This window comes from Poecile atricapillus, chromosome 1 (genome assembly GCF_030490865.1).
Source record: "Poecile atricapillus isolate bPoeAtr1 chromosome 1, bPoeAtr1.hap1, whole genome shotgun sequence".
Taxonomy (NCBI): Eukaryota; Metazoa; Chordata; class Aves; order Passeriformes; family Paridae; genus Poecile; species Poecile atricapillus.
Genome location: NC_081249.1, coordinates 116730873 through 116750216, shown reverse-complemented (window position 1 = coordinate 116750216; position 19344 = coordinate 116730873). Strand labels below are relative to the sequence as shown.

The following is a 19344-nucleotide window of genomic DNA, read 5'->3' as shown; positions in this document are numbered from 1 at the left end:
TAAACACCTTCATCACAGCAACATCTTAGAAAGGTCAGCTCATGCACCCAGCCATCTCCTAAGCAACATGTAACAAGGGGTTACCCTTTGAAACATGACACAGGTATACAAAAAGGTTAAAGCAAGTATTGTTGCAAAACTGGAGCACTTGTGCAAACATGCTTGGCTGTAAGGAGACTTCTCACTGTTTCGGGTTTTTTTCTCAGTTGCTACTCACACACACTATGATAAATCTCTTCAGAATTAGCTTTATATAATTATTTTTAGCAATCTGACAGGCAAGACTTACATCTGAGGTGTTTGAAGACCCATCTTGTTGCTGTCCTCCACTCTCAGTGCCATCATAGATTGTCGGCTGCTGCTTCCAGCAATACTTGAGCTTCGCCTCATTGTGACTGCTGTAAATCCCTCAGTATTGCAGCAGTGTCAGAAAATACAGGGTCTAAGGGTATTTTGTTTTCTAAATGCCACAATGATTTCCCAAAAGCTCAGAATAAAGAAGTAGACCTGTACACTGGATCAAAAAAAAGATTGATTATGTTAGACTCCAGAAATATGTAAGAGCAGCCACAGTCTTTTAAATCAACTGTTTTATTGATGAAAGAGTCAGTGGTTACTCCAAACCTACTGTTTTGCCTTTCTTTCTATTTGGTCACTTCAAACCCCCAGGTTCCAAAAGCAAAAGAGCTTGAGAAATTTTTCAGTTCAGTCCACTGGGAAAAAGGCCACACTACCACGAGTTCACAAGTACTGCTTACAGCACTTCAGCCATACATCAGCTCCTGAGCTGCTCAGTCTGAGCCTACCAATTCATTTGCAACTGATCCCCCAGCATCATAGCACAATAACTGGAAAACCTGTTCTGAGGTAATATTATGGCTGTCTTCAGACTATGCATGCAGAATATAAATCAAAGTGGAATATTAGTCCCCACAGTGGCATTAAGGTGGAATTTGAAGTAAACAGAATTAATTCAGGAAAAAAATGCCAGCTTTCCGTTGGAGTCTGAGATACAAAGTGTGAAACCTTGTTTCTGATACTTAGTTCTAAGATCCAGAAAAACACTGAATTTCATATAACATGAAATTCATGAGCATGTTTTCATGTGATACATGAAAACAGCTGTTAAAATTAGATAGAAAAAGCTAAAAGTGTAAGTGTGTAGATTAGAAAGTTTTCTTAAGTCACTGGGTGAAAAAGTTAGTTTAGAGAACAGAAGGCAAGATGGACGATTTAGGGTGTTGTCTCTTGTCCTTCTTCTTTCTTCTTCATGTTCTTCCTCTAGAGGTTTTGGGTTATAGTAAGTGATTGGACAGAAAATGCCACAGTGCAGCATATAGGTGATGGGTCATTAGGTCATTAAGAAAAATAATATACGTGTCTATTGTTAATTGGGTAAAAATAGGTATAAAGAGAAAAGAACTGTGTAGTTCGGGGCCATTTTGTGCTGTCGGGCACGGGATGAGCCACAAGGCCTGTTTGTACCATCAGAAGAAAGAAATGTACCAGATTGCAAAGATATAACCTTGTGCAGTCAGTCTGGAGAGACCTGCCAAGTTTTGTGATGACCTTCCAATAAACACGAAAAACAAGATTCTAACGAGCTGGGGAGTTTTCATCAAATCACAAGAACTGAGATAAGCAGAGCTCCTCATGAGGGAGGGTCCCAAGAGAATTCAGTCCAAAGCAGGCTGAGAAATCCAGGGAGAGGAAAATACAGAAGAAATGCAGCAGAATCAGAGAAACAGAAAAAGGATTTTTTAGAGAAAAGTTAGAACCTCTGTAGAGGGCAGAAAGTGTATCTCATTTGTGGGATAGGCTTAAATGACTGAATTATAACTAATATAAGCCCCCTCCACTACAAACATTACCAAAACACATTATTAGTATAAACTGTTGCTTCATTTTACTTCCAGTTACACTGCTCACAAACCACAACAGAAGTCTAGCTCTCAAGCTCAATTCATAGGGCAGCATATTCATGAGTTCACTGTGTCTGGGGAAGAAGCTGCATTAGTCCATTATTTTAACTGGGACCAACCACAAAAAGATTGAATTTTCACAAACATAGCAAGTGATTAGCTTCTAGTATAACAGAATCAATTAGGCTGGAAAAGACCTGTGAGATCCTCTAGTCCAACTTATGAGCAATCACCATCTTGTAAGCTAGACCATAGCTCTAAGTGCTACATCCAGCCTTTCCTTAAACACCTCCAGGGACACTGACTCCACCATCATGCTGGGCAGGTGTGGTGATTGCTTAAGCAAGCTCACCCTCATTCACGACAGCAGTCCATTCCAGTGTACAATCGCCTTTTCTGTGGAGGAATTCCTCCAACTGTCCCACCAAAGCCTGGCACAGTTTGAGCCCGTGTCCTGTTGCTCGTTGCCTGGGAGAAGAGGCCGACCCCCATCTGGCTACAGCCTCCTCTCAGGTGTTTCCAGAATTACAAGGTTGCCCAGAGCCTCCTTTTCACCAAACTCAACAACCCCACCTCCCTCAGCCACTTCTCATGGGACTTGTGCTCCAGAGCCTTCCCCAGCTCCGCTGCCCTTCTCTGGACACGCTCCAGCCCCTCAGTGTCCTTCTTGAACGGAGGGGCCCAGAACTGGACACAGCACTGAGGCGCGGCCTCACCAGCGCCGCGTACCAGGATTGTCACTGCCCTGCTCCTGCTGGCCACGCTGCTGCTGCCATTAGCCAGCCCGCTGTAAGAGCAGAGCTGCAGCAGAGATGGAAGAGCAGTTTGCCAGAGCCAGCACGCCAGCAAGAAAAAAAAGAGAAGAGAGCAGGAGCGCGGCAGAGCCGGGCGCAGCTCCGCCCTCTCGCCCTGAGAGCGCGTCTAAACCGTACCGAGGGCGATCGGGGCACCCAGCAGCGAGGCCAGCCCGGGACTCACCACCACTACCACCGCCGCCGCACGGACATTTGTCCCGGTGGGTGAGGGTGAGGGTGAGGGTGTGGGTGTGGGTGTTGGTGTTGGTGTTGCTGCCGCTCCCCTCCCGCTCCTCGCCCTGCCCTTACCGCCAGCGCCGCCGCCCGCTCGCAATTTCAAATCCGCCCGCCCGGACGTCCCTCAGAGCGTCACACGGAACTGCGTCATGGAGGGGCCGCGGGCGGAGCAGCGCCCAGAGGAGGGGAGGAGCGAACGGAGGAGAGGAGGGAACGGAGGAGAAGAGGAGGAGCTGAAGCCCCGGAAGTGCTCAGGGACGGGCCATGGCCGTACAGCGATATGGCGGCGCCCGCGGTGAGCGTTTGCCAGGCACTGCCGGGCCACGGCGAACCCCGGGGTTTTCTCCAGCCGCCGAGAGTTTTCCTGGAGAAAACCCAGCCCCGAGCTCTCGGTCCCTGTGTGCCCTCGGGGATGGGAGTCGGCGCCTGGCCTCAGCCGCGCTGGGGCTGCGGCTGCCCCTGCCCTTGTGCCTATATTGCTGCTCCCGGGTGCCGTCATAGTAATCCATGTCTCTAGGTATATGTGTGTGTGTGTGTAGATACAGTGTATGCATATGTACATGGTGAGTATGTATGCACATGTGTGTGTTTATATGTGAATATGTATAGCGTATGTGTATATATAGTGTGTGCATATATGTAGTTTATAGTCTATAGTGTGCAGATGTATGTAGTCTATATAGCATGTGTGTAACATATGTAGTAAAGATATGTAGTGTAAATGCATATATATGTGGTGTATATACAGTGTATAGATATACACAGGTATCATATAGTCTTAGACATAATTGGAGTGTCATAGGGCTGTTTTCTGACTCATTAAAAAGAGCCAGAGTAAGCACATGCCGTGTAAAAGTATGGAAAGTCATATAAAATTTGGTTACTACAAAAAATGTAGTGATATGGGGATCAACATAATGGGGAAACCAGCTGAAGTCAGCAGTGTGGCCTGTGTGAGCATGGAAATGTCTGTCAGAAGGGATGTGCTAGTTTGTTAAATAGTGATAATTCTGTAAAGTGAATTCTTATAAAAATTCTCACAGGAGGAGGAGGTTGCTTCAGGTAGTGCAGATGGTTGGTGAAGGCTGTGGTTTCAGGGAGCTCATCTTTCGTCCTGAAAAGGGGACTTAGGATGTCCGTGGTACATCAGCGGGATGGCTTGTGGATCATCTCTCTTTCATCAACCAGTGTGGCTATGAGATCTGTGTCTCCTTTGCACACCCTGGTGGTGTCACTCACAGTACTTCTGTCACATCTACTGAAGACTGTTACAGTATTTCTACTTTTGCTGCCACGCCCTCATCAAGCGATGGTCCTCCTTTTGATCCCGGAGATGCCATAGAAGCAGAAGGTAGAAGAGCAAAAATGAGATACGTGTTTTGGGAGGAGTTCTTGGATATTTCTAAGCCCTATATAGCTGCAGCTTGTGAGGAGCAGCTGTGTCCTGCCCTCAGGTATGTCTGGCAGAAGTAAAGGCCAACAGCAACAGAGAGGAATACCAAGAAGGAGCAAAGAGTGACACTGGAGATTCTCTTGCCACTGCTAGGAAGGTATGTTCTCTGTAACATAGTAAATTGCAGTAATGCCTTGATAAATAATATTCTGCTAATATTGTTTTGCATACCTGAGTCTTTTGAGGTAGTGTAGAAGAGCGGGCACTTTTGAGGATATTCTTGTGCCCCTCATGTGAGTAATGTGCATTCTGTCTCATAAGCACTGGATTGCTCCTGAGATCTCCTGGCACTGGTTGTGGTCAGGTACACAGCCTGAAACTGTGGTAGCTGTTGAGATTGTGCAGATTAGCGAGTTGGGAAGCACAGTATGAATTTACTTTAAGTGTTGTTCAGTACTGTTCCATATGGACATGAGAAAATAAGAGTCACTTGTCTAAACCAATAAATGTAATCATAGAGAAATAGTTAATATTTTTCTTTTATTGGTAAGCTGCACTTGGCAGCTGAAACTTTTAGTATGGGCCCAAAGGAGGCGTGAGCACAAACTGTGCGCTAGGTACCTTCAGATCGTACTACCATGAATAATTTAGAGCAGCTTTAAGTCTATGTACCTTGTGAATGCCTGCAGTAGTTTAGGTATTTTCAGATCTTTTTGCTTATTTGACTTGTACTTGTGATAGTAAAAAGAGATGGAAAATTTTGTCTGCTTTTAAAGAGATAAATTGTAATTCAGGTATGTTTGATTTCTTTCCCCCCTTTTATTTCATTGTGGAATTATATGGTTTTTTGTTGTTGTTTTTTGCTAATTCTGCAGAAAGATGAAAGGAAATGTCTATTCAACCAAGGTGAACTGGATGCTTTGGAATACCATTCAAATGTAAGTTGGAAAAAATGTCTATTTTGTGAGTACAAGCTACTTGACTTTGGGCATGTGCAGAGTGGAGGGCATGGTTGCAAACAAGTTCTGTTTTTGTAGCTTGTTCCACTGGTGCAAAGAAGGAAAGGGAAAGGAAGGTCAATCTCTCCAATCCTTACATGAATTCATGCTTACAGAGTAGATCTTCTATGTAGATACTTGTGAAATTGCATCTGAGACATTACAGAGAGCTGGAAGCCGCATCCACAAAGTAACTTGTACTGCTATAGATAACTGAACATTATGTTGTGATGAGTTGAATATTAGGAAGTGATCGATTTGATATTGGCAGCATAACCCATTCTGAAGATCAGCTCCTCAGCATTTCAGGACACTGTGCTGAGTTACTCAAAGCTTTTGGGACCTTTGAAGAAAATGTGCTTCAAAGTATCTTATTCTGCAATTGAAAAAAAAAAAAAAACAAACAACTTTTGTCTAACGTTTTATATTGTCCTACTAAAGGATTAATGCATAATTGGAATTCAAATCTATGTGCTTATGTCAGTGATGTGCTGGTGAAGATACAGCTGATTAACACTGAAGCATAATAGTGAATCGTAGAAATGCAATCTGTAGGTAATGTTTGATGTATTTTACTGCTTTCCCAAATAGTGATGTGAGCCTGAACTGGGAGCTACACTTGCTTTCTTTCCTTTGGCAAAGATGTTAGTCATATTGGGCTTTTTTGCTTAAATCTGTTCTGCTTGAACTACATTTAGATGATTATGCTTTTTTCCTTTTAAACGGCAGCAATCTTGTAGTAAAGATTTGCAGCTTGCTGATACAGTGTAGAGGTCCTGTGAATATTTTTGTGAGTAAGCTGTGCATGTGCAAAATCACCATAAAGGAAAAAACTTTGAAGTTCAGCATGAAGTTCAACATGAGTATGAAAACTTCAAGGCAAAAATAAAGTCATTCAACAGTAGAAATAAGGAAAGAAGTGAACAGGAGAAGTTTGATGTCTTGAAGGCTTGTTTAACTTCAAATGATATTGGGTAAATATGTGGAAAAGACAGAGTTTGGAAAAATCTGTGACCCCAGTTAGCCTCTTCTATCATTCACAGATTAGAAAGTAGTATTGGGTTTTTACTGTATTTGTGTTGTTGAAGGTTATAGCCCTGCAAGTCAACCCAGATTATTTTGGCATGTATTTGTTTCTATAGAGTCATTGTCAAAAAACCCAAACAACCCCAATTTTGTGTCTGCAAGTGAATCTATGAATTTTAGCTATTGAATCCATTTATGAATTTCAGTCAGTGGCAACAGTACAAAATATGCTAAATTCCTTCAGCAGCCATTTGTTAAAACTCCTGCTTCAATAGCTTGATAGTCAGGAGACTTTGTCCACTTTGTCCACCTGTGACTTAACGCATGCATGTAAGAGGGTGTCGTTTCTAAAGATATATTCATTAATTCTGTTGAAACAGTATGAACTCCTCTTATCACAAACCAAGGTAGTAAAAATTTATGACTCTGTACTCTCTGATATCTAGAGGTGGCACTATTAAATTATTAAAAAAAAAATTCTTCCCCTGTCACTAATCTGGGAATTGTAATAAAGCATATTTTGTAAAACCCTCTTGTGCTCTTGAAGATTCTGTAATCAGAAGCATTTGAAACCTTTAATAAAGCCACTATAACTGACAATGGACAAATGAATAAACACACCTCACTGACAATCAAAAGACATAAAGGCTCCATGATTTGCATATAAAATGGTGTGGGGGGCAAAGATTTGTTTTTGGATAAGCAGTGTTAAAGTGAGAGGTGTGTCTTTAAAGCCCAGGAAAAGTCAATTCCACCCTCTGCCTCAGGAGATGTGCCCTGTGAGCCCGGGACGAGTTGCCCCACCTGCAGATCCTTCGTGGGGTGGCAGCCCAGGGTGTTGTGATGTGTTTTGTGCCCCTGGGTTTCTCCTTTGCTCTGTCCCTATTAGACCCTGACCTTAAACTCCAGCCTGGCTCTGTTCCATAAAACCCCCACCCTGCCTCTGGTCTGTATTCTCTGTCTCTGGATTTAAGATGAATTTGTTCCTGTGTTGAATAAATGGTTTCCTGACGTTAACCAAGCAGAGACCCGTCTCATTGAGTCCCATGTTGGTCACCAGAATCCATAACCTCCCTGGATTTGATCCTGCAGCTGCGGAACGCAGCAAAGCAGCTCTCTAAATTTTGTGAAGGTGCTGAAGTGAATAACAGTGTATATAGGTCCAAGAATTGTGTCATCCTGGACTGACTAACAGGCTATTTGAGAGTTTTGCCACTTAGAAAAGTTACAAAAATCAAATTCTGATACTTTGATTTAGTGATTGTACTTCTGTATTACTGTAAAATGCATAAACTCTTGTTTTATGAAGTGAATTGAAATGTGGAAAATGACTTATTTTTAGATCCCAGTATACATTTCAATTAAAAGTATGTTCATGGGCACAGTAACTTGAAATTAAATTAGAATTTTAAATTAAACTTCAGATAGTTGCTTTGAAATTTGAAATTCAAATGTTTGTTTGAAACAATGATATTCCACATCTGTTGTCTGAAATGTTTTATTCAGTAGTTTCACATTCTTTCTTTCTCCAGCCTTCTAATTATTGTAACTTTACCAAAAAATGAAAACCAACAACAGAAGTTAGCGTGGTGTCCTGGTATTGGATTTGATCTATGGCTGGCTGCTACTTCCATCTGTCAGTTATATCACCCTCAAAAATATTAAAATGCAGAGTGTTTCAGAGATTATGTAAACCAGTGTTAAGATAACACATTTCCTATTAGTCATCTATCATCAAAATATAAAAATGAATCTCAACTATCCACATTTGTAAGAAGAGAAATTAGCATTCTCCTTAATGAAAAGCAAAAGTTCTTGCTCTTGTCTATATTACCAGAATAGTCCAAAGTCGTCTTCACCTACATCAAAACCAGTATTTTAGAGAGAGTTATAGACTTCCTTGCTTATTTTATGAAGTGGTTCCTCAATAATCTACTAGCAGTAATTAACTTTCAGTAAGGTCATCAAATCAAGTTCTCTTTCACAAGACTTGGAAAAAAAAATTGTAAGCATCACAATGTATCAATGCAGCTTCATCCAAATTTGTTTCTAAATTAAAAGAAAATTGCAAATTTAAAAGACAATATGTAAAATTTCCCAAGCTCCCATGAAAATTGACCTTAATTTCAGCCTTTTTCTGGCATCTTCAAATATCTAGATTAAAATCTACCTGAAGAGACTTTCATTAAGAAGCTAACACTGGTAATACATTAAGAGTGCCTCACAACCAGCAATAATGCTAAGGAAAGCAGCAAAATATTGAGAAATAACTAGAGAGTAATGAACTTCAGAAATAACAGTAACTATTTGGTGATATAAACTTGAGAATTTAGAACATGCACCACAAACCTGACAGTGTCTTAAATTAATGAGAAAATATATCTATAAAATAGTGTATTGCCATTTATTCTTAATAGAAGAGGTTAATATTTTACAGAAAAAGATTAGCAGACTTGACCTGAATTTTTGTTGCTAATCACACGAGGTCTAGACCATCTCTAGTATAATCACAGAGCAAGCAAAACTTTTTTGCCTAAAAAAGTACTTTTAAGGGCCCTTGCATGCTATTACAAAGCACAGCTTCCCATGGCCAAAACCTTCACTTCAAATTGTTATTTTGGTGGGTGGTCCATAAGCCCACTAAGCATTATACTGTAGAATAAAAATCACCAAAGCAATTTCAATCATATAAAAATGAGCTTATGTATCAAAAAAACCCAAACCCTAACTGCATTTTTGCTCAGTATCTTCTCAGATACTTGATCAATTAAATCTTTGGGACAGGATAGGTTTTCTTTTTTGTATTAAAAAGCACTGTGTATTGCACTGGGCAGAACTGCATCCAGATTTATGAAGGAAATTTCCAGCTGTAAAGCCAGTTCTGTTTACCATTTTTTCACTACATTACTAACAATTTCAATAACCTTAAAGAAAGCCTGTTTAGGCATAACAAAATTAACTTTTTGACTGTAGAGACTTAAGGGACATTTCTTTGAATAACATTTCTTAAAAAAGAAATGGTTTTGCTCAAGCAAAGCACAATTAATGTCAGCTAATTTTTAGTATTTTTTACAATACTGACATGCTGCTAAATAACAAGTTGGAAGAAGTAAACCATTTAAAAGGCAAATCTGATTTACATGTAGGAAACTGTTTCTTGTTCACTCATCATCAGAATTACTTAAACTGCAAGTCTCTGTTTTTGTGTGAAATGCTACTGAGGAACAAATAACAAAATGAAGGTTGATTCAAAACTATCTCCATTCTTTTTGTTTGCTTTTTACAAATGAAAAGGATGTCAAGCACCCCCAGAATATCGTTCATGAAAACAGACTCCCACTTTCTGTGCATGAATTTCTGGAGAGGATGTCATTTTCCAAAAACTACTCTTTCCACTACTCTTTTCTGCAGGAGACTTTTGGACAATCATTTTTTATGGTATGAAGCAAGAACAGTACAGTAACCTCACTTGAGTGTCACAGGTAATAGCTCAAATTTGAAGAACATTTTATCTGTTCATTTCTGCTTTTGACAGTTGTCTGTTCAACAAACTCAATCAGCTGAGGACAATATGAGCTGTTTGTACACGGATCTAGCAAGACAAGATAAAAGAAGAATATCTTCTGCAAGTTATATTCATTTCTGAAATGAAAGGGGAGAACACCCAGCTGTAATCTTAATCCTTGAGAGAGGTGAGTGAGATAATAGCTGAGTTTTGCAAGACACAAAAAATAGAAGTAAACTTTATGATTTCTAACAATTCCACAGTAGACAGTGAGCTCAACACAAAGGAGGGTGTGATTGAAACTGCCTAATCACCTTGATTTGTTCATCAGCATTTCTTATCATTAGAAGCACCTATGACTTTTATTGCTTTTGTTTCTCCAAGAAACAGTTTTACCAGCTGAGTTGAAGCAGGGGCTGTGGCTGTGGAGCTGAGGTCCTCACACGAAGCACTGATGAAAGCGTTGCTGGTCAACATCACTGCAGGATGTTGGGCTGCTTCCCTGTGCTGACAGGACACTGCTGGCTCCAGATGCGAGCTGGGTCTTCTTATAGATACATATTGTATTGTTGGCTTTTTGCAAATATTAAAATGAATGTTATGTGCATAAGATTGGAAAATTTTGTTGTATTAATATAGTTTCCTTTATTTCTGTTATTGATGAAACTTAGATATAGTGGTATAATACATATATGTTGGGCTATGGCATAGTATTAAAACAAAAACTACTTTTGTTTGTATAACCCAAAGACTGAGAAAAAATAGCTAGAGAACCCCTGCATTCGTAAACTATCTTATCCAGATGAAGACAGCAGTGACCAGAACTCTGGGGGAGGAATTTATTGCATTTCTGTTATCAGGGAATGTAAATCTCAATGGCGCCAATAAGATTGATCTATTGGGAAGGGGGCAAGAGAAAACTAAACAAAAGAACACCAAAGATCCTAAGAAGAATGTCTGAATATGTATGAGAATTTATGGATATGTAGTAGGGTTCTGTTTTTAAGGGACAATCCTTTGTTAGCAAGGGGTGCTCTCTTGGCTGAATGCAGAGACACCCGGCCGTATCTGTGTACTTTATTTTTATCTCCCAGTTGTCTTTTTATTAAACTTTTGAATTCTATAAGAAAAATATGTGAACCTTGTTTTTCACAGTGGTCAGCTACTGTTAGTGGTGTTACAGTGTTATTTCTCTGTCAAGGAGCATTTCTGTGTATACTGTACAGAGGTGTAAGAGATAGGGGTAGACAATCAAGATACTTTACATATTATGTTCTTACAGTTTTTCAAACCCTTAAATAGTTCCTACAGCCATGTTTTACTTCTCTGTAAGCTGCTTGGAACTTGCTGGAAGTGGCAGGCTCCAAGCAGGGCCACCAGGTTAGAGGCTTGTTCACAGCTCATTCAGCAGTTACTGGGTTGGTTCTTCCCTTTACAAATGTGCCAGATTCAGGGGCCCAAATTAGGTATTTAACTACAGGGTGTGAGTATGAAACCTTTTTCTGGCATGCCAGATTTCATGGAATTGGCTGTGTGATGGAATATAGTCAACCTGTGGTGCTTGGAAAGATTTGTCTCATGGTTGATAGTGCCTCTCAGAAAGAGACTATGCATTAATAAGACTTGTTAGTCTTTCTAAAACTGTAACTTTAACGAATGCTGGCTGTTGTATTTACCCATTTATGTCTCACTGTAAATCAATTTAGAATTATTCAGATACTTAAAGCAAACTCAGACCTCTCTAGTTTGTCTACGACAGAAATGGAGACTGGTGAGTCAGTAAGGGAAATCAGCTCATTTTCTTCATGTAATGTATTTTAGCAGAACCACATTACATTATCCTGATTTGTGATGAGTGATTTCAAAGTCTGAAGTAGACTGTGAGGAGTATAAAATCCTTCTTATTTATAATTTTGTTCTGCACTGATATTCAGTAAAGCTTAATATTCATTACAGTTCCTCCCTGAAAAGGATGCAAGTTGTGTTGCTGGTTTAGCACCATTTTTCAGCTGAAGTTTTAGGCAGAAGGGTGATAATGTCTGTGCATGCAACAAAATTGATGCTGTGTTGCAGAACTTGTTTTGGCAACATCAAATAAGGGTGAATTTCTATCTGCTTTAATTCTCCTAAGTTAAAGGAGAGAAGACAGAAAGAGTTAAACATTAAGGTAGTATTTATTTCGTACTTATAAACTAGTAGACAAACTTTTTCAGATTCATACTTGGAAAAAGAAATTGCTTTAGTGGAAAAGTTCTATATTGAGTAAATACCAAAAAAATAATCTGTTTGCTGAGAAAATAAATTATACGACAGAAACGAAATCAGTTCCTAGTATTTCTCTTCTGTCTGAGGGGTGTCTGACAGGACCTATATTCTTTCTTGCCCATGACTAAAGCACAAAATGAAATATTTTCTTGTCTTTCATGGCAAATATGTAGTCTTGGATTCTTGTTATTTTATTACCTTATCTGAGCTGTGCTGGCTTTGCGACCTTTTCCCTGCAGCCACCATCTTTGCACAGCTCAGCTGAGCTGTTTTGGCTGAGCCAGGAAGGAAAACGAAGCAGAGACTCTTAACCTTTTTCTCATACAACTACGACGGGGAGTGTCCTTGCTATCCCACTTTGGTTGCTGTGTTGGATGGAAAGGATGGGTACAGATCCTAAAACAGCATTGCCACACTTCAATCAAATTCAAAGTGGGTTCTCCTCAGAGATGCAAGTAGCTGAGGTCTAAATTCATATAAATGTGGTAGTCTCTATTATGTCTTATATTTACCTAGGCACATAGAAGAGTTGCATAAAATAACATTTAAAAATAAATAATTGGTTCATCTATTCTTGTCTACATTGTGGGGCTAGCTGGTAACACTGTAATTATCTCATGCATAAAAAGCCTGATTTCAGATCATTACACTTTTTCAGCCCTGGTATAATGCACAAGACCTATCATGATTAAATTATGGGACTAGATTAAATGTGAAATGCAAACTTGTAAAGGAATTGGCTAGCTCTGTACAGGGGCATCATTTTATTAATCTGAAAGCATAATAAACCTTTAACTTCTACAGTACAAATGCATCTGCATAATTGCTTACTGCTGTTGGGTATTTTTCTTCAACAAAGCCAATAATTCTAGAATGCCTAAATAATGGAGCTTTTACATTGTTAAAAGGAAGGTTACAATAAGGTTTGTCATGGTCTTAGTTGTATTTTGAACTCAGGGTCTAAAATGTACTGTTTCTCATAGGAATAATGGGAAAATTTTTAATATACTTCAAGGACTGTATTATTCATATATTCTTTGTTTGATTTTTTTCCCTTATTTTCTCATTAAAACAAAGGCCAGATTTTTTTCAGTTCTGTAGTGTTTTTTCTCTTAGAACTGCCATTTTTTATTAAATCTAGGTATCCTTTCCATTAGGCTCACAGACGTGCTAGGGTTTAACAACACAAATGTGTATGATTTCTCTTTAAGTTGGTTGCTATTAGTCATGTGAGTATTTAGCAACTAATTATCAGTGTAATAGGTAGCAGGTTTTTTTCTCATGGAATTTCCTACTAGGAACGAATAATGCAGGGAATAATGGGGGTAAAACCAACAGCTTTATCTTGGATTCCATAATTTTTTTGCTTCACTTAGGTTTGCCTGTTGTACTTTCCAGTTATTTAATAGAGATAATTATTGTAGTGCTCTTGAATGACGAGAGCCATAATATATAATTTAGTATTTTACTTCGAAGTGGCTTTTGTGTTGCCAAAGTGCCATAAGGGAAAGCAAATCCACTGTAGGAATAAGGAACACGGAGGCTGATGTTACAAGAGATTACATGGCTGTTCCTATTCTCAGCAAACAAAGAAAATCCTGTTCAAATGACTGAGTTTTCAAATTAAGGAGAACTGAGTCTTCTGTTTTATAACTAAATGCACCACAGTGTTATGACTGGAACACTGGAAAGAGGAAAGCAGCCAGCAGTAGATGAAGATGTGTGTCATGAATCCACTGGGTTGAGAATAGCCTGAGTGAATTTATTCTTTTTCTTGGAACAATGTGAAATAAACAGGGAGCTGCTTAATAAAAATCCATCATAGCACACTGCATTAAAGAGCCATTATTAATCTGCATAATGAAACAAGTCAGGTTCTTGTTGGTTCTTCAGGTTGAACAAGTTTGTATTCCTGCTGAAATTGAACATTCATCTACAACTGTTTCTAGTTTTGCCTCGCATCAGAGAATGGTAAAACGCCAGTAAAAATTGAGTGATCTGCAATGAAAAAGACTCATTACAATATGGTACCTTCTTCATTTCCCTGGTTTTGCAGGGCTGTTTGTGCCATGATTTCCCTGGATATATTTATTTCCTGCTTGTTCTTCTTGCCAGTCACAGATATTTGAAGCTGTTGTTTGTTGATGAGTCAAACAAACTTATTGTGCCAAGGTTGTAGTAAGGAGACACAGTTACAGAGGTGTCTTTTTCTTGGTTGAAGTGCCTCAGAAGATTTATTTTTTTATCAAATAGAAGAATGTATTTTTTGCTCCAGGAGATGTGTCCTCCTTTAAAAGAAGGGATATGGTCATTTAGAATCAGGACCCGGGGGCTCCAGGCAGGGGATGAGGGCTGGATGTTTTGAGGCTCTCATGAAAAATTTGTATCTGAGAGTAAAATTCTTCTGATTTAAAATCTGTCTTAATTGTAGCTCAGTGATCCCATTCTTGGGGATGTAATTTCCTGAAATAAATATGATATTGCTCTTCAGGTGCTCTCTTTGTTGCTGTGCCACTGAAAGAAGCTGACAGTCCCTACATGCCACAGACATGGGGTAAAGGATCTCCTGCGTGATCTTCCAGTCCCTTTTGATCTTGTAGGAGGAAGGTGGCATGTTTAAACTGTACTGCTGCTCCGGTGGCCCTTGGCTTTCAGGGTCTGCTTCAGCAGCTTGGAGTGGTTCAGTGCTGCCCACGTCAGCCTAAACCAAAGATGTGTGTCTACGTGTGGGCAATACTAACTTTAAGAAATTTCTTGCTGTGGTAAAATACTGAGACTGAGTATAGCACTCTTTGAATGCAGTCTGTGCAAGAACAATTTAAAATAAATTGTTCTTTCTATCGTCAAAGAAAATTGTACAAAAATTGTCACATTTCACAATACTTTCATAAGTTACTGGCTCTTGTGAAAACTTTTGAATCAGTACTAACAACTGACTTTTAGAAGACATGATGAAATTCTACTAGGATCCTGGAGGGGGGAGGGGTCTTACAAGAAAGCATTTCATAGTTAAAAATATAAAGTGTGTAGTAAAATTAGCTTGTCCTGCAGCAATCTCCACTACAATTAGGTGTCATTAATAATGCAGTGTTGAAAAAGTTTGCATAAGAAATCCAGAGCATTAATATTTTATTGTCACTAATATGCTCTGATTTTAGTTCTCGTTTTCTGACTCGAGCAAGGGAAAAGTGGTTTTTAACAGTGTTTTTTCCATATGAGTAGAGAAGTATTAATCACTTTCTCAGGAAAACTCCCAGGGGAACTAGCACATGGGTATGGCTTTCTTTCAGACTTCTTTCTCATTCAGGTTTGTTCTGATTAGCCTTACATGGGCCTTTTCCTTGAAATTCAGCGTGTGAAATCTTGTCCTGCCAAAGCCCGAGGCACAAATTCCCCGGTTGTATTTGGAATGAAATTCTGACCCTATTAATAATCAAAGGTTTGACAAATGCCAACGTGCTGAAGGAGCTCTGAACACAAAAGCTCATTCCTTATAACCAATTTCTAACAACTAATCACTGGAGTCCCTTGCAGTAGCTGGAGGCCACTCAGCCCGGGAAAATGTTCACCTGTGTAACTATCAAAAGTAGTCACGTGGACTTTTTTAATTTCTGTACAACTGTGGGAGAACACTTGGAAGAGAACACCCCACCTATACAAAAAATAGCAAACTATGATCTAAAAGCACTTAATTGCCAAGTAATACACTTAATTGTGGCAGGATGTCTTAATGATTCAAACTTGATCTTATGGAAAGTTATGGAATACATAAGTTCTGTTTCTATTCCCCCCCCCCCCCCATTGTATCCACAGCAAGTCTTTGAACAAAAAGAGAATATTGTGGTTTTCAGATCGTATCTTAGAGCTGGTACAGATTATTTGCCAAGGTTTTGAAAATTAAGTGAATGAACTGTGAGATGATAAAAATAGATGTGGAGCAATTTGGGTGCTGGTTTGCAAGCACCGTTGTTGTGTGCCAGGAATTGAGGTCAACAGGTGGAAAGAGATGAGTCTGCGGAGGCCTTGACATCCAGCTCTTGATAAAATATGGCAAGGTAAGAAGACAGTTCTGATTTCTACACTTTAAAAAAGTCTTTTTGATTTACAGTAACCTGCTGCTCTTCATACTCATATGTATCAACCTTCTGTGCACCTTAAATCCCAGGGTTTGCTGAGTCTTTGAGCAACAATAGCTACTACTGTTTGGTTTTTAAATGTAATGAATAATCTTTCCAAAGCATACTGTTAAATCTATCGTTTTCTAGCTACTATGACTAGTAAGTTGTAAATTTACCATGACTAGTAAATTCAAGTTGTGAGATCTGACCAGCGATCAGTTTCTGTCACTCTGTGCTGAATTTATTTGAAATTACTGGATAATGACTACAAAATTTGGAATAGAAAGTTCTGAAAATTGTAATATGGGAGAGTACAAGGCAGAACTTTTTCATCTGAGGGAAAGCAGACACTGACAGAAAACTCAAAGCCTCAATCCTTGGAGATCAGACCTGGGTTGGAGAGGCCCTGAGCTTTCTCAGCTAGGTAGTATTTCTTTGAGGGCTGGCATTGGACTAAATGCTTTTTAGAGGTCCTTTCACAGCTGATTTATTTTGTGAGCCTTTGATGAATAAACCTGTGTGCTAAATTTCTCATGCTTACTGACATGAAAGACACTGGTGTTGAATGAAAGGAAATAGGCTTGGATATTTATGCATTCAGTCTGGTTAAGATCTCTCTGCATACGGCCTCAGAGCGAGTCATACAGTAAATCTGGCATTAGCACTCAGAATCAGACAAGAAATGAAGTCAAAAGTTGTTTCAACACAAACCCTCACTGGAGCAGGCTCCAAGATGTTGCAGTGGTTTTTATGCACTAGTTTTCTTCGTCCAGAGTTTTTATCAGGGTAGCATCTGCCCAACCCCTCCTTATTTTGTTCTGGACCGTGAATCATTTGTCATCCCGCAGCTGTCGTAACAGTGACATAAAGTTGGCATAAACTCTGTCATCTGTCCTGGCAGGCTTCAGGGAAATAGTATCCTCTTCTCACATCTTACCTTGATTGTTTTTATACTGTTGTGTGGTCCAATACTACATGGATGATGCAACCAGCCTGATTTTATTTAGCTGCCTTCCTTAAATGGCTTTATGGGAACTCCTCATCTTGCTGATGTAAAGTCCAAAGAATGTAACATGAAGAGTCTACGAAAATGGACCAGAGTCAATAACGTGTCATGATTAATCCTCAAGTATTGCCCACAAAAGTAAAGTATTTGGGCAAAGATTTCTTCTTTTTAGCTAAAAATAAACTTCTGTCTTTGACTTAGACAAACTAGTGAGCACTGTCTGCTTTCTCTGAAAGGAGAAAGCTCTATTTCCAGGGGTGGCATTTAGCTGAAACCAGAAGAGAATCTATGAATGCTGAGTTCAGTAGATGATTGCTAGGAAGGAAAGGAAAGCAACTTGTAAGAATGTATTTTAGATTTAGGGCAAGTCAGCTTACTGATCTGAACAGACTCAGCTTCAGTTAAGTGCGGGCAAATAAGTTATGGTGTTTCATCATTATTTTAGATGACAGCTGCCTGTAATTTAAAACTTGAGACTATTCCAATAGATGAATGGGATGGGTGTATCTTGGCATTTTTATCAACTGAACTATTTGAATTTTTGCATTGACAATTCTGCTTCTGTAAGTCATTAACAAATTATAGCTGTCCTTAGTAGTTAACCTGTTAAAATACTGCACAAGAAATTTTCTGAATAATTAAGGAGGGAACTTTGTTAATATCTTAGTTAATATCTAGTGTTTGGGTAAATATTTTGGTTAGAAGGGGTATTGGCATGTTGTTTTGGTAACAGAGCTCAACAAATCTACCAATTTGAGATTTTCATACATTTGGGAGTAGGAAAGACTAAGGGTAGGCTTTAGTATGTTATGCGTGATGCTCAGTCTGATAGTCTAATTTAATGATAATCAGTTATTTAATTTAAAGGCCAAATGTGCATCAAAACACTTAAGGATTCACAGGAAATTCTCAGGAGCAGATTCATTAATTCTTTGAAATATTACATGAGTGATAGGAATAATCTCAGGATAATGAAGTTTTTGCTGGAGTGAAGTCAGAATAGGCTACAGGTCCTTGCTGAGAACTCTGCTGTTCTGCCAGTGTCAAAGAGAATGAAAGGATGGACACATTCCCAAGTGTCTGCTCTTGGCTCAGGAACAAGCTTACTTGAAGGATGACAGGGGTAAAATCCCAGTGTTTTGGTTCAGAATAAATAATTACCTATGCATTTTCCGCTGATGGATTTATTTCTGAGGGACACTCTTGAAAGATGAAAGCTGGACACGTTGCTTTGGTAGTACATCTAGAGACCTCTCCTCCTTGCAATTTGCTCTCTTTTGCCCTGTTCTGCAGATTCTCTATTTCTCTGTTCCGTGTAGGTTTGAAACTGTTGGTGTTCAGATGTTGCCTCCACATTCAAACCAAAGCTTTTTTGGTCAAACTGCCAAATACTGTTCAGAGAAGCTGTCTGACAATGCTTGCTCATCGGTGGTTTATGAACATTGCTCTTACAGGCTCGATTTCAAGAACCCTCAACCCTTACTGCAGTTTTTCTCTCTCGCGAGTCAACCGAGCAGTATAACCGAGTGGAATGTCACTTGCTGATAATGGTATAGATCAGTTGTCAAATTCCAAGGCTGAATTAGAAGAAATATTAAAATTCTCTAGGTTTGGGGAGTATTTTTGGTGGCAAGGATTTGAGATGACAAGCTGCCAGCTCCTGTCATTACCAAGGTCTCAAACATCCACTTTTTTTTGAGTGCAACAGGATGTTCTAGCTTGTTAACCAAGTCCCTTTTAGACTTGGCAGATGACAGGTGGCTTCTCCAACACAAGACAAAGGAAGAAGTCTTCATAAAAAAAGTTAGGTGGGTGTTTTTCTACAGATGTTAATTGCCGCAGCAGTGTTGATGGCAGGGGTTCCGCGACTACCCTGAAGAAGCCGTCCTGAAAAGGACTGCCCAGGGGCACAGGCACGTCCTCTGCCCGGCGAGTGATCTCAGCTCAGTGGCAGTGTGCAGGCAACGCGGAGAGAGAGACTAGAGAGCTGTATGGCATTCCACTGAGAAACAGCCTTTATTATAGCAGGGCCCTCAGTGAAGGGAGCCGGTGACGGCAGCTCCCCAGACGGGAAAAAAAA

The 19344-nt window shown here is 39.5% G+C and overlaps 1 long non-coding RNA gene across 2 annotated transcripts; it reads left to right on the top strand.

The window, feature by feature from the left end:
* The first annotated feature begins 3144 nt into the window (after window positions 1-3144).
* On the top strand, window positions 3145-13958 carry LOC131582079 (uncharacterized). Of its 2 annotated transcripts, XR_009278266.1 has the most exons (5): window positions 3151-3248; window positions 4154-4304; window positions 5222-5284; window positions 9906-10062; window positions 10260-13958. It is a non-coding gene; the product is annotated as an uncharacterized LOC131582079 (long non-coding RNA). The 2 variants fall into 2 exon arrangements; XR_009278265.1 differs by lacking the exon at window positions 4154-4304 and having other exon boundaries at window positions 3145-3248; window positions 10260-13957.
* Window positions 13959-19344: the final 5386 nt, after the last annotated feature.